At 35.9% G+C, this 24,032-nt stretch overlaps 1 protein-coding gene across 2 annotated transcripts in view; it reads left to right on the top strand.

The window, feature by feature from the left end:
• B3GALT1 (beta-1,3-galactosyltransferase 1) overlaps positions 1-24,032 on the top strand; it is a 503,619-nt gene that overhangs the window by 117,155 nt on the left and 362,432 nt on the right. The gene's annotated exons all lie outside the window — the stretch shown is intronic.

Raw genomic sequence — 24,032 nt, 5'->3', positions numbered from 1 at the left:
CATGTTTCAAATTCAGAGTACAGAACTGAAAATACATAATTAATAATAGTAACAACTATTTACCAAGGACTTAGACTAATAAAGTACTTCACATTAAACTATTGGTTATCCCTCACAACTGCATTAAGATGTGTAATGAATGTACCTTGCAGGAAAGAGAAATTTGATAGAACAGATTTTAATTCAGCCTTCAGGATATTCAATAGAACGATTATCTGAATCTCATTTAAGGATTATACTTCAAATCTTGACCATAATATTCTTCTAACTCTGAATTTTTTATCTTTCATTTATATCACTTTATTTGCATGTTTTCTTCTTCGTTTCTGTATTCATTCTTTTTTGGGTTGATTGGTTAGTGTGGACTGTGCCTGGTTCCAAAAGGAGTGTGAAGCAACTTACATATATGTAGATCCACGAACTGAAGTTTGCAAAAATGTCAGAAGCAGAGTGCATCTCTGTTGCTCTTATTTACATTGGTCATTCTCTGGTTTCCTCATTCCCTACCTTCTTTAATCACAGAAGTCTTCTTCCTTCTTTATCCCTTTTCTGTAAGGTCCTTTGCCTTCTTTTAAGGTGATAGGCATCTGGAAAACAGAAGCAAGAAATACGTGCATGCTATTTTTCTTTCATGGCTGTTCCTTTTAGTATCTCACCTGATATAAAGCTGAGAACATAACCCTAAAGGAAAACAGAAGAATAGGCAGTTGTATAAGAGGTCAAAGCAATTTGGTGTAAGAACTCAACTCTTTGATTTAATTTATAAATATATGTATTTCTCTCCATGCCATCTCATTCCAAAGGGCATTTAGGGGAATTTATACAAATGGTATACACTGAGAAAGATAAAATATATAATAAGGGAAATTGGAATGGGGACTTTTAGAAAGTAGTAGAAAGCCAAGATGAAGATTAGCACCCAATATTGCATGCTAAAACTTAGCTCAAAATTTCTGAGTTTCCCAGTCAAGAACTCAAATGGAAACAAACAGACACTTCACAGTGTCTAAAAGATGAAAAAAGAGCTGAGTATCTAGAGCAACATAGCTTGTCTGTTCCTGAGGCCTAGAGATATTTCTTCCATGGATCTACATAACAGAAACTCTCTCAAATGGTGAACAGTGTCCTCTACACACACACATGCACATCCACATCAGTTGTCATATGTGTTTCTGATGAAAGCAAGTCTGATGTTGTGATTAAGAAAGTTGAGACTTAGAGGAGAAAGAGGGTAGGTTTGGATTTCAGCTCTTCCATTGCCACTTATGTGACCTCAGTTAAGTTTTTCCTTTGGAAGGCCATAGTTTCCTCCCATAGAGGAAAACAGCACCCAGTTTATAAGATTGTGAGCATAAATAATTCCTATAAAGATGTTGCCTGGCTGATATGAAAAGGCAGTTTATGTTAGCTTCTAATATTGCCATTATTCTCTATATAATCACTTATTCAACACATGTTTATTGAATGCTTGCTATATGTAAGGCACCATTCTAGACACTGGGGATGTAATAGTGGACAGAGCAGATCAAAATCCCTGCTTACTGAGAGTTCAAAGTAAATTTGGAGGAGCCAGACAACGGTCAAAATATTTAAGTAAAATGCACAGCATGACAGGAGACCATAAGTGCAGGGGTAAGGTAGGAATGGGGGTAAACAGTGCCAAAGGGAAGTGTGGATGGGCTCAGTTTTAAATAAAGTTGCAAGTTAGAGTCCTCTCCTAGTGGGTTAGTGAAAAGGCATGAGTATATGTGAAGGAAGACATGCCAGACAACGAGAGCAGAATGGCTGTTTGTGTTTGACTAGTTCTTTACTCATCTTTTCTTAACAGGTATTGTTGGACCTGAAGTTAGAATGGCTGTTGTGTTATAAGCACTCATAAGGGGACTAGTTTGTCTGAAGCAAAGGAATGAGGAGAGCAACAGAAGAGGAGGTCAGGGAGTTAATGAGGGCCAGGCCGAGAAGAACCTGGTAAATGCCTTGTTGCTTTCTCCATGTGATGGCGTTACTGGAGAATTGGAGAAGAGATGTGATGTGGTCTGACTTACATTTTAATAGGTCATTTGACTCTCTGTCAGGAGGCTTTTGGGTTTATCCAGGTGAGTAGTTATCATAGCTTGCATCATGATGGTGGCAGGGGAGATGATGTAAACTAGTCATCATCTGGATTTTTTGTGTGTGAGTAGAGGCAACACAATGTGATGAAGGATTACATGTGGAATATCAAAGGAAAAGAGGAGGCAGAGATGGCCCCTAAGTTTTTTATCTGAACATATGGAAGGATTGAGTTGATGCCAACTGGATAAAGGCAGAGAGTTGCTAAGGGAAGATTGTAGGAGTACCAGTCTCAAGGAAAATAATGTCAACATCAAAATAATCCCTGTTATTGTTAATACTGTTTTCCTTGGAGCAAAGTGATGGCAAACCCCTAAAATGTGGTTCAGAGGAAGCACTTCAGTGAAGATCTAAGAGAATGTAGTATAAGTGTGCAGCTTTTTGATGGTCTAACTAATGCAAGGATAAAATTTATGATATTAGGAGGAATTAATGAACTGCTTATCCTTTAGGCAACCTTCCAAGTTATTTCTTACAACTGCAATGTTGATAATATTCGGACAACAGAGAATTCTTTGGCATGAAAACTGTCATGTTCTTTATACTACTGCCTAGAGAAAACCTATGTGCTTTGATAGTCAGTTGTGTGGATAGTATAATTAATCATCTACCATGAAAATGAAAAAAAAATTATCTACAATGAAATTGAAAATGGTAAACGTTGTAGTTGAAGAGATAATCATTTCACCTTCACAAAGACGAAGGTGAAAGAGTAAATGGTTGAGGTAAATATGTTCATCAGAAAACGACATAAACAAGTGGAAAAATAAAGACCCTCAATTTTTTTTCCATGAAACATTGCTCTGATAATTTTAGACCTGGCAAAATTTCAAAGCAGTGTTACCAATCACCTAACAGGAAATTTTCATTAACAGACTCATGAGAATTTTAATATTAAAGTAATATAAATTCTTGATGAATTCAGCAAGACTAATTAAGGTGCAAAAATGCATCTCTGAGTAGCTAAGTGAGCTAACCTTCCAAAAGATGTTATGTTTACTAGACAATTTAGTGTTAGAAGACATCTTCCTCAGAGGGTTTTTTTTTTGTTTTTGTTTTGTTTTTTGTTTTTTTGCTTTTAGAATACTAATTCTTAAGTTATTCTTTTCTGACAATAATTGAACATCATGCGTAGTGGTCTATTGAGACTTCTCTTACTTTGACATAATAAAAACATACAGTGGCAACTTTCTATTTATTGTGGTAGAGGTGTTTGCATTGAAATCAGTCAGAAGCAGTTTCAAGGATAAGAAAAGATGAGTAAAAAACACTGCTTTTTCAGAGCACTTAAAATTATTATCTGAAATGTGGCCACTCTTTCTGGAAAAGATGATTGCTTGAGAATTTTGCGGGGAGGGGGAGAAGTATCCCTTTATATTTTAAGAAAACTATCTAGAAAATATCAAAATAGGGGGAAATCTGCAACAACACTGGAAACTAAGAAATAAAGAAAACTACCACTAACTTTAAATATTTTCTGCCAGAATCAGTGTGGGTGGAGCATGAATTAATCTATTTGTAAGTCACTAGCTCTAAAAAGGATTGTCTCATAGGAAGTATGCAGTTGATATCCTGGAGGATATAACCCTTCCTGGATTTGGAGAAGTAAACTGAGAAACTGACCAGTCAAACCCCATTTAGGGCCCTATTGTGTCACAGGGGTCCCATATCCCATGCGACATAATGGCACTGGAGCCAGGGACTCAAAAAGATAAAAGGAAGGGAAAAGCTGCAGTAACGATGACTGCAGTAAATTAGCAGAACCCTCCAGTCACTTCCAAGATGAAATTCAATCGCAGTTTCAAGACCTGTTGATTGGGGATAGTGGTATCCTGATAAAAAGTGGGAGGCTCTGTTGACTGACAAGTGAATAAGATTGGTCCAGAAAAATAAGACTGTTGGTGCACCTGAAAGAAGGCTGGGTCTCAACAAATCTAGCTACTGACCTAAAGGCTTCTTTTAAAAACCGAAGAGAAAGCATGCAGAGATGAAGTTAGCCTGCTGAGATCACTCATAGCCTTAGTGGCCCCCCTCTTCTTACACACTATGTTAACACAGTAGCAGCATGCCCTCCAGTTTGAGCTTTAAAGGAGCTTCTCTACAGGGTGCCCGGATGGTTCTGTCGGTTGAACATTTTACCCTTGGTTTTGGCTCAGGTCATAATCTCAGGGTTGTGAGATTGAGCCCTGGGTCTAGTTCTGTGCTCAACACAGAGTTTACTTGAGATTTTCTCCCTCTGCCCCTCCCCCTACTCATGCATGAGCTCGCTCTCTCTCCCTCTCTCTCTCTCAAATAAATAAGTAAAATCTTGGAAAAAAAAATAATTTCTCTAACAGCATGCAAGTGGAAAATGAGGAAGCCTAAGAATTCCCTGCCCTGTTTCCGTGGAGAAATATTAGACATAGATGGCCTTGCCATCTTCGAAAAATAAGAAAATTCAAAGAGAGGCCTATGAAAAGACTTTATAATAAAATTGAGCACAAAGCGTTCAAGATGCAGAAGGAAGAAAAATGAAATAAATAGACTTTATTTTTTAAGGCAGCAAAATTGAACAGAAAGCATAGAGATTTCCCAAATAAGTCCTGTCTCCATACATGCATAGTCTGCCCCATTAACAACACTCATCACCAGAGTAGTACGTTTGTGACATTCAGTGAACCTACAATAACACGTCATTATCACCCAAAGACTATAGTTTACATTACGGTTTACTCTTAGTATTGTACCTTCTGCGGGTTTGAAGAAATCTATAGTGAGTGGCATGTATCCATCATCATGGTATCGCACAGAGTATCTCCACTGCCTTAAAAATCCTCTGTGTTATGTCCATCCATCACTCCCATACCCCTGCATCTCCTGGCAACCACTGATCTTTTACTGTCTCCTTAGTTTTTCTTCTTCCAGAATGTCATAAAGTTGGAACCATATAGTATGTAGCCTTTTCAGATTGGCTTCTTTCACTTAGTAATATACATTTAAATTTCTTCCATGTATTTTCTTGACTTGATAGCTTACTTATTTTTAGAGCTGGATAATATTTTATTGTCTGGTTGTACCACAGTCTATTTATCCAGTCACCTATGGAAGAACATTCTTGGTTGATTCCAGGTTATGCCAATCATGAATAAAGCTGCTTGCTATAAGCATCCAAAACCATATTCTTGAAAAAAGATGTTATACATACAGCAAGAAATTTCAGATTCTATTTGCTTTGTCCCTTTGACAAAAGAAGAAAACATTGCCTGTATTAGGTGAGAAATAAAAGGTAAGAGAAGAGAAATTATTAAAATGAAGCCATCTGAGAGGCAAGCAGAAGTCTGAAGAGAGAGATCAGTAATAGAAAGGGAGTAGGTTATGAAGTTATAGGAGAATTTTTTAATGTTTTAAAACCAATTAAGAGCAGAAATTATACAACGGGCAACTGGACAAGTGTTATAGATCTCAGAATGTGGACAATAATAATAAAAACAATAATTTGAGCAGAAGAAAGTTGAGTGATGTGGAAAACAGCATAGAATTGCTGAAGAAATCAGAACATTAAAAATGGGACTAAAACACATAAGAGAAGATATCTCAGTGCTAAAGATATAATTTGATAGTTAACAAAATTTATAGAATTAGTTTTAAAAGACTAGACATGGATATAGCAAAGCTATTGAAATTTAAGCAAAAAGAATCCAACAAGCATTCCAGCAAGAAATAGTGAATAAATAACACTTTTCTTGCCAAGGCAACAGTATAGTCAGATCTGTCTTCTACATTTGTAGAAAAGAGTAAACAATAGCTAGCCTTTTTTTTCTTCTTGTTCCATTATGGAAATTTTCAAATATATACACAAGTCGGCAAATTTGTATAATAAACCCATATGTACCCATCCATCCCCCAGTTGATGATCAACATTTATCAACTCATGCTAACCTGGTTTCATTTGTATATCTACCCATCCCCCCTTCCCCAATTTTGGAAGCAATTCTAAGATATTGTATCACTTTGTTCATAAATACATCATTTACATATCTCTAAAATAGAAGTACACTCTTTTTCAAAATCACACCTATAAATCATTACCATATCTAAAAAGATACCTTTGTAATATCGTTTAATAGCCAAACAGTATATCAGTCTTCCCCAATTTTATATATTTACTTTTGGTTTATTCAAATCAGGATCCTAAATACATTCAGAAATTGTTTGGCTTAGTCTCTAAAGTATAATTTAATTTGTAAATGTCTCTTCCCATTCTTTTTTCCTTATAATTTATTTGTTGAGGAAATAGTTACTTCTCCATCCTGTAGAGTTGGAGAGAATACACTGTGATTTTAAAATTCTAAATTTATCATTTGTACTTTGCACAAAATGTAAGCAAACAACAAAATCTATGAAAATAAAAAATCTCAAACTGGAAATGTTGTGATACAGAACTGGGAATGAAAAAGGATTAAGCCTTAAAATTACAAATTTGCCTTACAAAGTCGAATGAAAATGTCATGACTCATTCTTAAAATCAAAGATACATAATGTCTGAGTCTGTAATCCTAGATGATTTCAATAAAACCATATAAAACTGAGTTTTTCTTTTGAAGTAGATAGTCAACACGTTTCTCCTTAATGCTTAAAGTGGATAATTAGAAAAGCAAAGTTTAAGAGACTGAAAGCAATTTTAAGAGATATATGCTTTTTTAAAAGGCATTTTTTAAAACTTTTGCCTAATATTAATCACAAGTACAAATATACTGAAGAGGATTTATTTAGTTGTTTATTACTGACCAAATTCTGGACTCAACATTTCCTAGAATACCTATCTTTATCCTACATTTTTTTCAATAATAAGTCATTCAGCAAAAGTGGGGGTTTTTGTTTTGGGTAATTCCAGTAGTTTATTTTTGCTTTTGTTTCCCTTGCCTTAAGGAGACCTATCCTTAAATGTAATACTAAGGCTGATGTCTAAGGGATCACCACCTATGTTTTCTTTGAAGAGTTCATGGTCTCACATTTAGGTCTCTAATCTATTTTGAGTTTATATTTGCCTATGGTGGAAAAAGTGGTCCAGTTTATTCTTTCCCATGTAGCTGACCAGTTTTTACAGTACTGTTTGTTGAAGAGATTATCTTTTCCTCATTGAATATTCTTGCTTCCTTTGTCATGTATTAATTGCCATTTAAACATGGATTTATGTCTGGACTTTCTATCCTGAGCTGTTGATTTACGTGTCTCTTTTTGTGCCAGTATCATACTGTTTTGATTACTATAACTTTGTAGTATGCTTTGAAATCTGAGATTCTGATAACTCCTGCTTTGCTCTTCTTTGGCTAGTTGGAGTCTTGTGGTACTATACAAATTTTAAGATTATTTGTTATACTTCTGTGAAAAACGCTATTGGTATTCTGATAGCGATTGCTTTGGGTATAATGGACAATTTAACAATTTAATATTTAACATTATTCCATTCTTTGAGCACAGTCTATCTTTCCATTTTTGTATGTGTCATCTTTAATTTCTTCCTTTACTCTCACGGTTTTCAGAGTATAGGTTTTTCACTTCCTTGCTTAAACTTATTCCTAAATATTTTATTCTTTTGGTACAATTGTAAATGAGTTTTTTTTTCTTAATTTCTCTTCCACTGCTCTGTTATTAGTGTATGAAAACAATAGATTTTGTGTATTAATTTTGTATACTACAATTTTACCAAATTGATTTATTAGTTCTAATAATTTTCATGGAGTCTTTAGGGTTTTCTATAAATACTATCATGTCATCTACAAATAGTGAAACTCTGACTTCTTCCTTACCAACTTAAATGCCTTCTTTTTTTGTTTGATTGCTGGAGCTAACACTTCCAGTACTATGTTGAATGTAAATGGTGACAGTGGATATCCACTGAGTATGATATTAGCTATGGGTTTATTATGTATGGCCTTTATTATGTTGGAGTTCTAACATAATAGAACCTTCTAACCTCACTTTGTTGTATCCTAAACAGAGTTGTATTTTATCAAATGCTTTCTCTGCATCTATTTAGATGATTGTATGATTTTTATCTTTTCTCTTCTAATATGATGTTATCACCTTGATTTGTGAATATTAAGCCATCCTTGCGTCCCTGGAATAAATCCCCCTTGATTGTTAAGAATGATCCTTTTAATGTACTATTGAATTTGGTTTGCCAGTGTTTTGTTGATAATTTTTACATCTGTTTATCAGGGACATTGGCCTATTAGTTTTCTTTTTTTGTAGCGTCTTTGTCTAGTTCTGATGTCAGGGTAATGCTGGCCTCATAGAATGAATTTAGAAATTTTCCTTCCTCTCCTATTTTGGAATAGTTTAAAAATAATAGAGTTTAACTCTTTTTAAAATGCGTAGTTGGGGGCAGCCCTGGTGGCTCAGCGGTTTAGCGCCACCTTCAGCCCAGGGCCTGACCCTGGAGACCCAGGATCTAGTCCCATGTTGAGCTCCCTGCATGGAGCCTGCTTCTCCCTCTGCCTGTGTCTCTGCCTCTCTCTCTCTCTCTCTCTCTCTCTCAATGTCTCTCATGAATAAATAAATAAAATCTTAAAAAATAAATAAAAAATGCATGGTTGAATTTAATGTGAAGCCATTTGGCCCTGAACTTTTGTTTGTGGGGAGATTTTTGATTATTGATTCATTTTATTACTAGTAATTTGTCTGTTCGAATTTTCTTTCTAATTTAGTTTTGGAAAATTGTGTTCTAGGAATTTATCAATTTTTCTAAGCTGTCCAGTTTGTTGGCATATAATTTTTTTGTAATAACCTCTCATACTTCTTTGTATCTCTGTGATGTTAGTTGTCATTTCTACTTCTTTATTCCTGATTTTATTTGAGGCTTCTCTCTCTATCTTTAAATGAATCTGTCTAAATGCTTATCTATTTCATTTATTTTTTCAAATAATCAGCTCATGGCTTCATTTTTTTTTCTATTTTTTTAGTGTCTATTTTTTTATCTTTAATTTTTATTATTATTTTCTTCAAACTTTGATTTTTGTTTATTCTTTTCCTAGTTTGTTTAGGCATAAGGTTAGACTGCTTACTTGAGATTTTTCTTGTATCTTGGGCTAGGCTTGTAACTCTATGAACTTCCCTCTTAGAACTGCTTTTACTGTTAATCCCAAAGATTTTGGATTAGTGTGTTTCCATTTTCCTTTGTCTCCATATATGTTCTGATTTCCTCTTTGTTGACCCATTGGTTATTTAGTAGCATGTTGTTTAACCTCCATGTATTTGTGTTTCTTCCAATTTTTTCTTGTAATTGATTTCTAATTTTGTACTGTTATGATCTGAAAAGATGTTTGATATGATTTTAATCTTCTTAAATTTACTGAGACTTGTTTTGTCCTAACGTAACCCATCCAGGAGATTGTTCTATGTGCATTTGAAAAGAATGTACATTCTGTCCATTCCGGGATGGAATGTTCTGTATCTATCTGTTAAGTCCATATGATCTAATGTGTCATTCAAAGCCATTGTTTCCCTGTTGATTTTCTGTGTGGACAACCTAACCATTGATATAACTGAGGTGATAAAATGCCTTACTACTATTGTATTACTGTCAATATCTCCTTTATTTATATTTGCATTAGTATTTAGGTGCTTCTGTGTTGGATGTATAAATATTGGCAATTATTATATGCTCTTGTTGGATTGATCCCTTTATCATGTATATATGCCCTTCTTGTGTCTCTTGCTACAGTCTTCGTTTTAAAGTCTCTTTTGTCTGATATAAGTATTTTTATCGTGGCGTGTTTTTTGTTTTGTTTGTTTTTGTTTTTTTGGGGTTTGTTTGGTTTCTGTTGCTTTCATTTGCATGGAATATTTTCTTCCTTCCTTCCAGTCTATATGTGTCTTTAGGTCTGAAGTCTCTTATAGGGAGCATACATATTGGTCTATTTTTCTTATTGTTTTTGTCCATTCAGCTACCTTATATCTTTTGTTTGGAGCATGCAGTCCATTTACCTTTGAAGTAATTATTGATAAGTAATACTTAATTGCCATTTTATTAACTGTTTTCTTGTTATTTTTGTAATACTTAATTGCCATTTTATTAACTGTTTTCTGGTTATTTTTGTTCTCCTCTGTTCCTTTCTTCTTTTCTTGCTCTCTTCCCTGTGGTTTGGTGGCCCTCATCAATGTTATGCTTGGATTCCTTTCTCTTTTTTTTTTTGTGTATCTTAGTTATTATTTATAGTTACCATGGGTAATACATAACAACCTATGTGTATAGCAGTCTGTAATTTTTACAGTGCATTTCTTTTTTTAATTAAAAAAATTTTTATTGAAGTTAGATTTGCCAGCATATAGTATAACACCCAGTGCTCATCCTATCAAGTGCCCTCCTCAGTGCCCATCACCCAGTCACCCCATCCCCCTGCCCGCCTCCCCTTCCACTACCCTTTGTTTGTTTCCCAGAATTAGGAGTCTCTCATATTTTGTCATCCTCTCTAATTTTTCCCACTCATTTTCCCTCCTTTCTCCAATAAGCCCTTTCTTATTTTTTATATTCCCTCTATGAGTGAAACCATATAATTATTGTCCTTTCTGATTGACTTACTTCACTCAGTATAATACCCTCCAGTTCCACCCAGGTCAAAGCAAATGGCGAATATTTGTCCTAATGGCTGAGTAATATTCCATTGTATATATACACCATATCTTCTTTATTCACTCGCCTGTCGATGGACATTGAGGCTCCTTCTACAGTTTGGCTTTTGTGGACATTGCTGCTATGAACATTGGGGTATAGCAGTCTATATTAAGTTGATGGCCACTTAAGTTCAAACACATTCTAAAAGCACTAAATTTTTGGTTCCCCTCTGTGTTTAATGTATATGATGTCCTTTTTTTAACATCTTTTTATTTTATGTATCTGTTGACTAATTTTATAGATATAATTGATGTTACTATTTTTATGTTTAACTTCCATAATGCCTTTATAAGTGACTACTCTACTACCATTACTATAAGTTTACTTTTAGTAGTGAAGTTTTTCCTTTCATAATTTTCTTCTAGTTATGGCCTTTTCTTCCCACTTAAAGAAGTCCTTTTAACAAATGTTATAAGGCTGGTTTCATGATGATGAACTCCTTTCACTTTTGTTTGTCTATGAAAACTGTAGCTCTCCTTCAATTGAATTATAACCTTGTGGGAAGAATATTCTTGGTTGCAAGGTTTTTTGTTTCTTGGATTTTTTTCCTCTTTTAGTACTTCAGCTATATCATGCCACTCCCTTTTAGCCTGCAAGATAGCTTCATTGGTGTTTTCCTTGTATATGACTGTTTTCTCTTGATGCTTTTAAGATGATCTCTTTATTATTAATTATTGAAATTTTAACTATTATTCTATTATTGTTCTGGACCTCCTTGGGTTCATCTTGTTTGGGTCTCTTTGTATTTCCTGGACCTGGATGTCTGTTTCATTCCCCAGATTAGGGGGAGTTTTAAGCTATTACTTCTTTAAATAAGTCTTACATCCTTCTTTCTATCTTTGTCTGGGATCCTTATAGTGAAGTGTTACTATGCTTGATATTTCATAGTTCCTTTATCCTATCCTTCTTTTTTTTAAGATTTTGTTTATTTATTTATCAGAGACACACAGAGAGAGGCAGAGATATAGGCAGAGGGAGAAGCAGGCTCCCTACAAGGAGCCCGATGTGGGACTCGATCCCGGCACTCCAGGATCACGCCCTGCGCGGAAGGCAGACACTCAACCGCTGAGCCACCCAGGCATCCCTCTTTTTTATAATTCTTTTTTTCTTATTGCTGTTCAGCTTGGATGCATTCCACTACCCTGTCTTCCAAATCACTGACCCATATTTCTGCATCCTCTAATCCTCTACTGATTCCCTCTAGTGTATTTTTCATTTCAGTTACTGTATTCTTCAGCTCCAACTGGTTATTTTTATATTTTCTGTCTTTTGGTTGAAGTTATCACTGAATTCATTTACTCTTCTCAAGCCAAGTGGGTATCTTTAAGACCATTACTTTGAACTCTTTATCAGGTATACTACTTATCTCCATTTCATTTTGATTGTATGTGTACGTTTTTGTCTTATTCTTTCATTTGGGACATATTCCTTTGTCTAGTTCTCTGTGTTTCTTTCTATGTATTAGATAGGTCAGCCATTTGTCCTGGTCTTAAAGTACTAACCTTGAGTAGAAGAGGTTTTGTTGTGCCTTGTAGTGCCTTGCATACACCCTCTCATTGTGGCTGAGCCCCTTTGTTGTAGGCAGACTGGTGAGTGGGGCTGGCCTTTAGCCCAACTGGCTGTAGTAACCCCCTTTGCCTTCTTAGATGCACTGGCTTGGGTTCGCTATTGAAAGGCATGGCTGCAGCCACCATAGGCTTGCTTGTGGTTGGGGCCAGTACTCCGCCTAGCTGTCTAGTTAGTGTTTGTGACAGCTACAAGTGCACCCAAGGGCAGGGCTTGTTCCCTGAGCATCAAGTGAAGAGGCCTAGCTGCAAGATATGCCAGTGCACTGTGTGTGAGGTTATCTCCCTCCCTGTCAAGGACTCCTGTCAGGCATCCTAAGGGCAGGCCCCTTTTGGAGGGCTGCTGGTCCTGTCTAGGGCTACCTGCTGGGTGTGGTTGGGCAGGAGCCACTTTGGAAGGGTGTCTGTCCTGGCAGGTAGATTGAAAGGGGCAGATGCAGGGGAATGCTGGGGCAGGGAACACCATTTTAACAGGGTAGATGGAGCATAGTAGAACTAGCTCCCACAAGCTTCTGAATATTTGGCTGGGGAAGGACAAAAAAAATGGTACTCATGGACACTTTTGTTCCCAGAGAAATTTCCTGCAGATCACTGCCCTTGCAGCTTACAATCTAAGATTCATAAATAAATCTCCTTATACTCCAGGTACTTTACAGATTGCTGTTTCTGTGCTGTGTCTTTAGCCAAGTTATGTAGCATGCTGTCTCTTCAAGGGTGAGGATTCGGTTTCATACATTATAAGGCTCTATCTTCCCAGTGCAGGTCCCCAGGCCCAGAGATGCCTTGTGTGGGGTCTGATCTTCTTTCGTCACTTTGTGGTTGGTTATACCTGGGGTTTGGTTACTGACCACATCTTTGCCCTTCCTCCCTTTTGATGTGGCCTTTTCTCTTTGACCAGCTGTGGAAGATCTGTTTTTCCAGTTTTCAGGTCATTGCGATAGATGTAGTTGTTGCCTCAGTGTGTCCATTGGATGGACACCTAAGTGAGCTCAGGATCCTCTGACTCCACTCACTTCGCTTTGGCTCTGAAGGGTTATTTTCTTCCCAGGGTGAATATTCTGGTGTGAACTCCCAACTGTAGTTTTTACCCTTTTACTTTAGAAATAATATACCCTCAGTGTGAGATTTTTAAAATATTGAAAGATAGGTTGTGGGGAGAAATCATAAGAAGCCTTGGACTCAGGAGGAAAAAAATGTAATAAAACATATATTTTAGAAAGATAAGCCTCGCAGTGTTGTATTCTTACTCTTTGCCTGGGCACACAAAAAGACTCACTACATGGATCCTAGTTTAATAAAGACTGTCAGGTAATAAGCTAAAAGTTATACAGAGACTTTAAAATATTTCCGGTGGGTTAGATTTGTTGTCTAGTCTGTCATGGTTAATATTTAGTTTAATTTCATTGTGATTGAAGAATGTTGCCTGTTTCCATTCTACTTTTTAGAATTGATTGCATTTGAATTGCTATCTTACCAAATGATTTATTTTTATAAATGTCTCATAATTACTTGGAAAAGAATAGGTAGTCTCTGTTTGATGGGTATGAATTGCTTTATTTTTCCATTTTGGTCTCTGTCTTCTTCCATCTTCACCTTACACACACACACACACGGGCTTGCTTAGTCCAAGCCACTGTCATGATTCCACTTGACTCCTGCAATAATACCTAACTAATCTCCCTGCCCAACATTTGACCCTCTGTATTCTACAGGATCAGAATAATCCTTTTGAAAATAACTCATGTCATTTTACTTCTCTGCTCAAAACCTTCATCTGACTCAAAATAACATTCAAGGTGCTCAAATAAGGCCTACAATGACTTACACCATGTGGCCCCTAATGACTTATCTGACTTCTACTTCTTTTCTCCTTTTGCTAATTGCTATACTCACACTGGCCTTGCCCTTCCTTCACCCTGCCAAGAAGAATCTAACCCCAGGAATTTGCCTATGCCACTCCCTCTCTGCTACATTCTTCTTTCCCCAGACACGTGTAGGATGTGCTGTCATTACTTATAGGTCTCTACTAACATGTGTCCTTATTTAGGAGTTCTTCCTTTGCCAAAATAAAAATAAAAATAAAAATAAAAATAACACCTACCCATCCTTCTATCCTGATTTAATTTTGCTCTTTGCTTTTAATCACCGCCCAGAACACTGCATATTTATGTGTTATCTACATATTTATTTGTTATTTATTTAATACAATTGCTTATTATATACCTCCCTCCACGGAATACAAACTACATTGTTATATCTCCAACAGTGCATTTACCCAATAAATATTTGGTTAATGAATGTAATCCACTGTCATCTTTTACTTCGCATACAGGTAAAATCTGCAACACTCTAATATGAGATACAGTGGGGCTTCTAGTCATCATTCATCTTGCTTTTACCTTGCAGTCTCCAATTCAAGAGCAGACACTATTTCAGTACTATTGGCTAACTATCCTAACTACTACATTGTTAGTTGGAAGTATTATTCCTGAAACGTGTCCCTGAGGTTAGCTGCATGATGGTTTCTGGATATATAGAAATAAAAGACAGCAGAGGTATGTTCCCAGTATGAAAAATGGGAGGAAATAATGGCATGGTTCTGGTGGCATTATGGAGGAACACTGTATCTTCTTTTCTCTTGGGGAATGTATCCCCAGGATATTTAGCGATTTTCATTAATCTCTTATTGAGGGTCTCTCTTAGTGAGGACTAGAAGTTTCTGGATTCTGAACTCCCACTAGATGGAGGACTTTACACACCAAGGGGTTCTGGGAACCCTCCCCTGAATCACTGGCTCATATAGTGATAAGTGAGCATTTGTTTGTGCCTTCTGATCTTGGGTGGGATAAATCGGGCCTAAAAGATAAAGTGTTCAGCCATTGCAAGTATATATTCCCTAGTTAAGCACAAAGGTCTATGAATACTAATTCCAGTGCTTCCTATTTGAATTGTCCTCAAGTTAAGCTCCCTGCGTGGGTAGGGCATTCTGCTAGAAGCAGTAAGCACAAATTTTCCATTTGAATCTGTTAACTTTTGCAATTGTAGGCGAAAAATCACTGTCTAGATTAGTTTTAAAATTTATGTCCCCATTCAGATATCCAAAGTCCTCATATGATGTTCTCAAAATCAGGGAGATACTTGTGGATTAAGGCCGATTCTCTCCTCTGATCTTGAACCGAGAGAACCACATCTTGTTTATGAACTCATTACCCAAGTAACATTGTAGGGTTTGGAAGTAGGCCTGGTCCATTTGTTCAAGTAGCTTTTGCCCTTCTTCCTTAACACTTGAAATGATGGAGGCAATGGAGACTTTCCTAGTGCCACACATTTCTCAGCCACAGCGAAGTCCCAGAATGCTTAGCTATTTCTTCTTTAAGGATATTGTATGCCAAGTTGAATCCCAGATTGCCTTGATTCTCATGTAAAACAATTTCCATGACCTGAGCTAGAGAAATTCATATATTTATTGCTGATATCTGATTCATAATAGACATTGGAAAATTGGAAAATTATAGTCTATTAAGGGTGGACCTGTTGTCCCTAATGCCAACTCACTGTGAAACAGGTTGTTTAATGGGATGTTAGTGGTGGTTTGTAGTGAGGCCAAAATGGCAGGGTAGAAAACAAGTGACAATTTCTCCCATGTTCTAAAGTAAATTGCTAAACTACCTATACACGCCTTACCTGGCTGATTGACCATTTGTAATAGAAGATAGAGAAGATGAAAGGAAATTAGAGATTGGAGAGAAAATGTCTTTGTAAAAAGTTGTTGAAATGCTATGGCATATCTCCACATACAGCATGATGGGGAGGGAGATGCTCCTTGTCTAAACTCAAGTAGATTGAGAGGAGTTGTCAAGAGATCATTCAGATACCTGAAAGAACTAAAGGGCAAGAAATGGAAGTCACTTGCAGCAGCCCACTAGAAGACTGTGATTTCAAGAATAACTGCTTTCTCTAAGATTGATTAAAATTGCGTGTTTCCTGTCGATACATGCACAGAGAGAGTTGTGTGGCATTGTCTTATTGGGATTATTCCTAAAAGTACACCTGGCATTTGGTAAAATACCAAAAGATATCTTCTCAGATGGGCTCAGACTATTGAGAACCAAAATGTGCAGTGGTGGTAATGGGGTCGGAGAGATCACCAGCACCCTGAGAACTGCATCAAAGAATTTCAGCAAGACATTCCAAGCAATGCATATCCTTCATGGAATTCACAAAGCACACTGAAAAGTGCAAGTCAGCACATTACAAATACCAAGCTAAGAGAGAACAGACTCCAGCTTACAAATCTTTTAGTTTAGGAGCTATTCTCTGCTCTTAGTCTCTACCACCTTTCAAACTTCAAAGGGTATTGGCAATACAGTGAATTGGTGCAGAGAGAGAGAGTAGCTTCAAGTGGAGCAACTGAGTAGGAATCACTATGCCCCTCTTTCTCCTTGAAGCAGATCCGCACGGAAGGACTTTGTAGTATCTAAAATTGAGCAAATGAGAGATGAATCTGCCTGATTCCTTGTCCAAGGACAAGGGAAGACCTAGCCCCCAAGAGTGAATTTTCAGAAGCAATCATGAAAAAATAAAGTCTTATTTTGCCCTTTTATTCTGCCTTTTGAATATACCATACACATTTTATATATATTCGCAAATATACATGTACCTTATAGTACACATTATATATATGTTATATATAATATGTGCATTATACATATACATATATATCAACATTGTTCATTTTCTTATTCAAATCCTTTACATCCTAAATAGGTTTTGCTTTTATATTCTGATAACTGAGATACTAGTGTGAAATTCAATATAACTGTTGTTTTGTCAATTTTCTTTTACACTAACAAGTTTTTCTTTCTATACTTTAAAGCTGTATTGTTTGATGTATAAAGGCTTTTGTTAATTATGTCATCTTAGACCACTTTAATTTCTTTCAATTCTAATTTTCATATCAATATTACCAACTCTGATTTTTTTCTATTAATATTTCCCTAATATGTTACTTTGCATTTCCTTCTTTTCAGATTTATGTTATTTTGTTTTAGATTGTTCGATTTGGGCGTATACACACTTTCCCCAATATGCGAATTAATATTTAAAATTACAGATATGTCTTATTTCTACCATGATATTCTAGTTCATTTAGTAGTAAAAACACCCTTAGGTTTTTAATAGACATATTTAAATATGTATTTGGTTATCAATGAACACATCTAATGAGTAACCTCTCCTGTGAATGAGAAAAGACATTTAGTAAATTCTTTATGTATTTCCTTTTCTTCTCTATTAGCTTTTCAGATTTTGTAGCAATTGTTCACAATTTTAGTTGCAATATGGTCTACTTTTTTTCCCATTATGAATCCTTTTTTAATAAAAGCAGTATATTTCATAGCTACAATATAAATAATTATTTGGGATTAAATGTAGATTTTACTTTATCTTAGCTTACCTTTCTCTTATCTCTTGGATTTTTCTTTAAAGATTTTTTTTTTTAATTTACTCATGAGAGAGAGAGAGAGAGACAGAGGCAGAAGCAGGCTCCATGCAGGGAGCCCAACGTGGGACTTGATCCGGGTCCCCAGGATCACACTAAACTGCTGAGCTACCCAGGCTACCCAATCTTTTGGATTTTTGTTTTGTTTTGTTATTTTGACAGACATTAGCAAGAAAAACTATTAAAAGCCTATGAATCATAATATTTTGAGGTTTTAATTACAGTATGGCTATAAATAGGAATTCAAAGCACTGATCATAAGAGTTGACATTTGTTTCATCATTTTTCATACCTTATAGATACAGCTCTATGTTTTCTTCTAAAATTTCATGTTTTAGGTTAAAAGTATGATTTTTTTTCCTTATGGAAAGAACATATTTTTTCATTTCTATATGGTTTTAATGATTTTTTTATTCAGTTCTTAATTTAACTTTGTTGCATCTAGATATTTTCTTCTTCTTTTTTTAATATTAGTCTTTATTTTTTCTGATTGTTTCTTCTCCATTATCTTTGTTATCTCCTTCTGGAATGATCATTTTGTAGTTATTAGATATCTGTGTGTGTGTGTGTGTAAAGGGATAGAAGTTTATTAAGATAGGGAAAGCTCTCAGACGTGAGAGGGGTCCTGACAGTGTTGCCTAGTTATTAGATATCTTAATCGATTATCCATATCTCATAGCTTTTCTTTTATAATTTTCTTTTTTTCCCTTTCCCTTTGCGTTGTATTCTGACAGAATTTCCTGTTTCAGCTTCCCAGAGCCCTAACGTAAACTTTTTGTTTTGCTTTTTTTCTATTCTTTCCCTTCTAGCCATAACCAGTTTTATTCAACCTTCTTATTGATCCTTTAAAAACAATGATCATGATTAATTTTTGAGAATTCTAATTGAATATGATTGATCATTGATATTATGAAGGATGAAGTCTAGTTTATTTATTTCTAATGGCCTAAGAATAGTGCATGGATATTATGATTATAGGATCCCTGGTTGTCATGGTTTGGATTGGGATGTATTTGGTCGAATAGCTTCTAGTGTGATATGCTCTATGTAGTTGAATTTCAAGGTTCATGAAGAGATCCAAAAGTTGCCTGGAGCATGACTCCACTTTTGACTTTGTTCCTAGCACCCAGAATATAAATTTCTGGTGGCAGATTGTTATATTGTTTACGCAGAGGGCTGTTCTTTCATTTTCGGCTGGATCAAACTCTGAAGCCAGCAATTTTGAGCACAGGGGAATTAAACCTATTTGTACAGCACTTCTATTAATGGGTCCACTGCTCCTAGTTCCTGCCCCTAACTCCTGCCTCATCTTGTATTTATAATAAGGGTCTTTAAAAACTCACTTTTTGACAGTTCCATTTTTATAGTATTGTGATTTCTTAAATGTTGCATGATTTTTCCACCAATCTTATGTCGCACATGTTATCTTTCAGAAATTCTTGGGAATTGATTTGATGGCAGTCTTCCTTGGTAATCATTAGTATACTGGATTTGTTCTTACTTTCATTTATATTTTAACACTCCAGGGGAGATTGGAAAGAACAAATATACAGACGCCCTTCTGGTTTTAGTAACCCAAATTATTGGATTTGAATATCTTGATTATCAAAAGCATATATATCTTTATATCAATGTAAGGTGGTGTGTAATGTTTACAGAATCATCATTTAGGACAGTTGTGATTCTGATAGTCTTCTAAATTATTTTACTTGCAAATAGTTGAAGTAAGATATTTTGTTATTTATGACTTGTCATTCTCACATTTGTTAACTTTTACTGAGGAGATACGTTGAAAATCTGCCAAGATAACACATTCAGAAGCAGAAATACTCAGGAAGAATATCAGCTGCATTGCCTTTGCTTCCTGAATTCCAGATCAAAATATTCAGTCAGATGCTTTCCTCCTACTCAAAGGAGGTTGCCAGGGTGTATAAGGGGAGAGAATCAATGTGATTTTTTTGATACTACTAACAATAATGGCAGTGACTTCTCATATCTGCATCTTATAATTTAGTAAAATAAACAGGCATTCAAGATATGATTTAAGGTGTGAATTCTACTAGGAAATGGTCATAGCATACCATCTTAAACACAGTTATTCTGTTATCAAGCAGTTGTGTTTTGGGGACAATCATATCTGAAAAGCTTGTTTTCGAATCATTCTCCAGTAGTAGCTTTTACTTTCTGACGTACTTTGTGGGTCAGGATCAGAGACTCTTATTGATATGATAACCAGGTGGTTTCTATCTTTAATGTTTCCCTTAAATAATAGAAGGGTCTGTTATTCCCTTGCTCTACAAAAACATGACCATTTAGGGACTTGTTCTCTAATAAAGAAGAAAGAAAAATGAATGTGCACTGGGTAATTTCTAAAATATGTCATCCTTTTCCTCGAAGAGACTCCCAGCCATGCAACCTTCAAAATGTAAACAAAAACGAATGAATGATTTAGCAGTAATATTGTTTTCAATTTTGATGTGAGCTAAAAAGTGAAAGTTATTCAGAATATTCTTTCATTCAAATTAATCTTCCCTGGATCCTTCATACATTATTCAGAATGCGTGGTAGAATGACCAATTCCACATGAATGCTGGATGGTTTATTTTCTTCTAAATAGAGCCTCTGCCAGCTGCATGAATAACCATAACTCAATGACAAATTTTTTTTAAATGTAAAATATTTTTTAAAAATATTTTTCCTATTCCTTTTTAGCAACTACTTTTATTGCCATGCTGGTTTCTAAGTGGCTGAATAACAGCATAGATTTATCAAAGAGAGAATTGCCACTCTTCTAGTATTTTTGGACTAGGTGATTAATTTTAAATGGTTCATATTTTGTAAACAATTCATGCTCATGGTTATCTGTGTCTCTCAGGAGTATTTGAAATATTGATGATCAAAGAGAAAGAGGTGACAAAGTAGTCACAGTGGAACGCTGCCTAGCTGCAGAGTCAGAGCTTACTGTATTCAGTCTGAGTGGGGCTCAGAAATGTACATTTGTGGCATTATTCAGATATACAGGTATAAGAATTCTACTTTGAAGAACCATTAAAGCACAGTGCTTCTCAAGCTTAAATAGGAAAAAGTCAACTAAATTATGATTCAATAAGTTTTAGGTCTTCCCTGAGATTCTGAATTTCTTGAAGAGCTCCCAGATAATGCCAATGCTGCTGATTCATAAAACCTCTCTTTGAGTAGCAAGAAGTCTAGAGACTGGTCTTCAGCTTTGCACATACAGAATCTCAGTTTTCCAGTCCATAGAGTTTGATCATGAAAAGACAGCACACAAAAACCAAAGAGATAAGAGACTGATGTGTAAGACAAATTGCCAGTTTAATTATTGCTCTGGTTCTTAACTCTGAGTGCTGTGAGGTTCACATATAGAATGTCAATACTTGGGAACACCTGGGTGGCTCAGTTGGTTAAGTGTCTGACTGATAATTTTGGCTCAGGTCATGATCTCAGGGTTGTGATATTAAGCCCTGCATTAGACTCTATGCTGGCTGTGGAGTCTGCTTAAGATTCTCTCTCTCCCTCTGCCCCACCCCACCCTCCACTTGTGTTCTTTCTCTCTCTAAAAGAAAAGAATGTCAATGTTTGAACCCAATTCCAAGGAATTCTAATTTAATTGGTCTGGCATGGTACTGACATCCATAGTTAAAATTCCCCAGGTGATTCTAATATTAAACCACATTGAGGATCACTGATACATATTGTGAATTTTAATGCCAAGTAGATCAAATACCAATATTAGTTTATCAGCACACTCTTTCCTGAAGAAATGTCTACATAGGGAACTAACATGAAGTTGGTGGCTCACCTGGGGAATGTAGAAATCACAAAGGAGGGGTTAAATAACCTGAGCAGCTAGCCTTATCAAGTCAGTTAGGTAGCTCTCATGAGAATGTATATACTTGAGAGAGAGAGAGGGGTGAACAAATAGAACCTTTGGTGGCCTTTCCAATTACTGTATTCTTGCATTCTGAGCTCCCAGTTTCCGTACTAAGGTAGACCGTCCCAACTCTGTTATTTTCCTTCGTTCTTTCAAACATATTTTTAATATTATCTCCCACAAAGATTTCACTTTATTTGCTTATTTCTGTTTACTTAGTCATATCTTTGCAGCTCCCAAAATTCTTAGTCATTCCAACATCACCTCCATGGCTCACTTCATAGTTCATGACTTAGGGTGGTGTTTTCTATTTCCTTCTTTTTGGGTTTCTTCTTTAGAGAGGAAGCCTTATTTCCAACTGTTGGACACCCCTGCTGACTTTATATTTCCAAATCTTTTGTACAGAATCAATTAGATAAACATATGAAATGCAATGTGTATATTCTGCTAATTTTCACCAAGTTGATGGAAAAGCTATAATATTTGAAGACAAAGCTGAAATAGATTGAGAAGGCTACATTTTGGTTTAGGGTCATAGAACAGTACTATATTTTTCTGTCATTTAGGAAAAGTGTTTAACATAAAATTGAAATGATATGTACAAAGGCACATTCTTACAAAGGCACTTTAACCTAAACACTGGATAAGTGCCAGTGGAGTGTTTGACTTTCTATTTTAAGTGGGAAAATGGTTGACCAAGAATTATTCTTTTTGGGAGAGGGTAAACTTTTACTACCATTAAACTCAATGGAAGTTTTAACAACATATCATTTTGAAGACATGTAAAAGGAAAGAGGTAATAATCAGAATTTCTTTGTGAAGTTCTGTCAGACTAATTGAATTTTCCTCTCTGTCAGAATGATAGGACTGATGTATCAGTTTAAGTAACAGCTGTAATTTACCTTGACTTTAAATGAGCTTCAGCTTCTACTTGTTTGGCATACAAATCACAGATTTTTAAAAAGTAGTCTAGACTAGAATCTTACATGGTTAGAGTTTTACTTACCCACACCAGGTACTTATCCAAAATTATCTAAGATTTTTGTATCTGTCTGTGTGATTTGTATGTTCTTGACATACAACTGCAGGTAAACCACAGCTATCAGATATAGTAATAACAGGAATATTATGTGTAACAGGAATTTTGTGTGTATGTGTGTAAATTACAAAGCCAAGGATCTGCAAGTAGAATGTTAGCTTGGCATGGGATATCCATCCTGACTTTCTGGAGAAGCTATAGCATTTGGCAATACAGCCCAGAATGGATCGTGTATTAATGAGGTTTCTCCAGAGAACAGAACCAATAATATACACAGATGATGGAATGATGGCATTGTTATTTTGCTCCCTTATCTTCTTCTTCTTTTTTTTTTAAAGATGTATTTATTTACTTGACAGAAGGAGAGCACATGAGTGAGGGAAGATGCAGAGACAGAATCCTCAAGCAGAGTCCCCACTGAGCATGGTGCCCGACATGGGGCTCAATCACAGGACCTGAGGTCATGTCCTTAGCTGAAATGAGGACTCAGCCTGCTCAGCCAACTGAGCCACCGAGGTGCACTATTTTGTTACCTTATCTTGAGGTCCATCAAAATCAACAAAACTAAAATATATCGATCATCTGAGAGTATAGGTGAAGTCTGAATGTGGCCTGGAAAGTGGCCGGCGTTCTATATATGTATGCTGCGTTGGTTGTTTTTGGCATAGTAAAGGTATATATATTAAGAAATTGGCTCATTTGATGATTATGGAGGCTAAAGAGTCTCATGATCTGCTATCTCAAGCAGAAGGTCCAGGAAAGTCGGTGGAGTGGTTCAGTGCATGTCTGAAGACCTGATAAACAGGAGAGAAGAGGCTGTAAGTCCCAGTCACAGGACAGAAGATTGATGGCACAGCTCAAGCAGTCAGGCTGAGAAAGTGAATTCTCCCTTTCTCTACCTTTTATTTATTTATTTTTTTCTATTCAAGTTCTCAATGGATTGAATTATGCCCACCTATATCAGGGAAGGCAATCTGCTTTACTCAGTCCAGGTTGAAATAATAATCTCATCTAGAAATAGCCTCACAGAAACCCCCAGAAATAATGTTCAGGAATATATTTGGGCACCTCATGATCCACTCAGGTTGACACATAAAATTAACTATCACAGATAGCCATTTCCATTTCAGCCCTTCCCAGGTCCTCCCATTACCTGCTAATAAACCCTGAGACCTAAAATCAACATCATCATTTCAAAACAAAACACCCCCCAAAAAACAAAAGAAAAAGGAATCTAAGGAGCTATATGGAAGGAAAAACACTTTAAA

Source organism: Canis lupus, chromosome 34, assembly GCF_048164855.1.
Source record: "Canis lupus baileyi chromosome 34, mCanLup2.hap1, whole genome shotgun sequence".
NCBI lineage: Eukaryota > Metazoa > Chordata > Mammalia > Carnivora > Canidae > Canis > Canis lupus.
The sequence above is the reverse complement of the archived record's forward strand: the minus strand, read 5'-3'. Positions and strand labels throughout refer to the sequence as shown.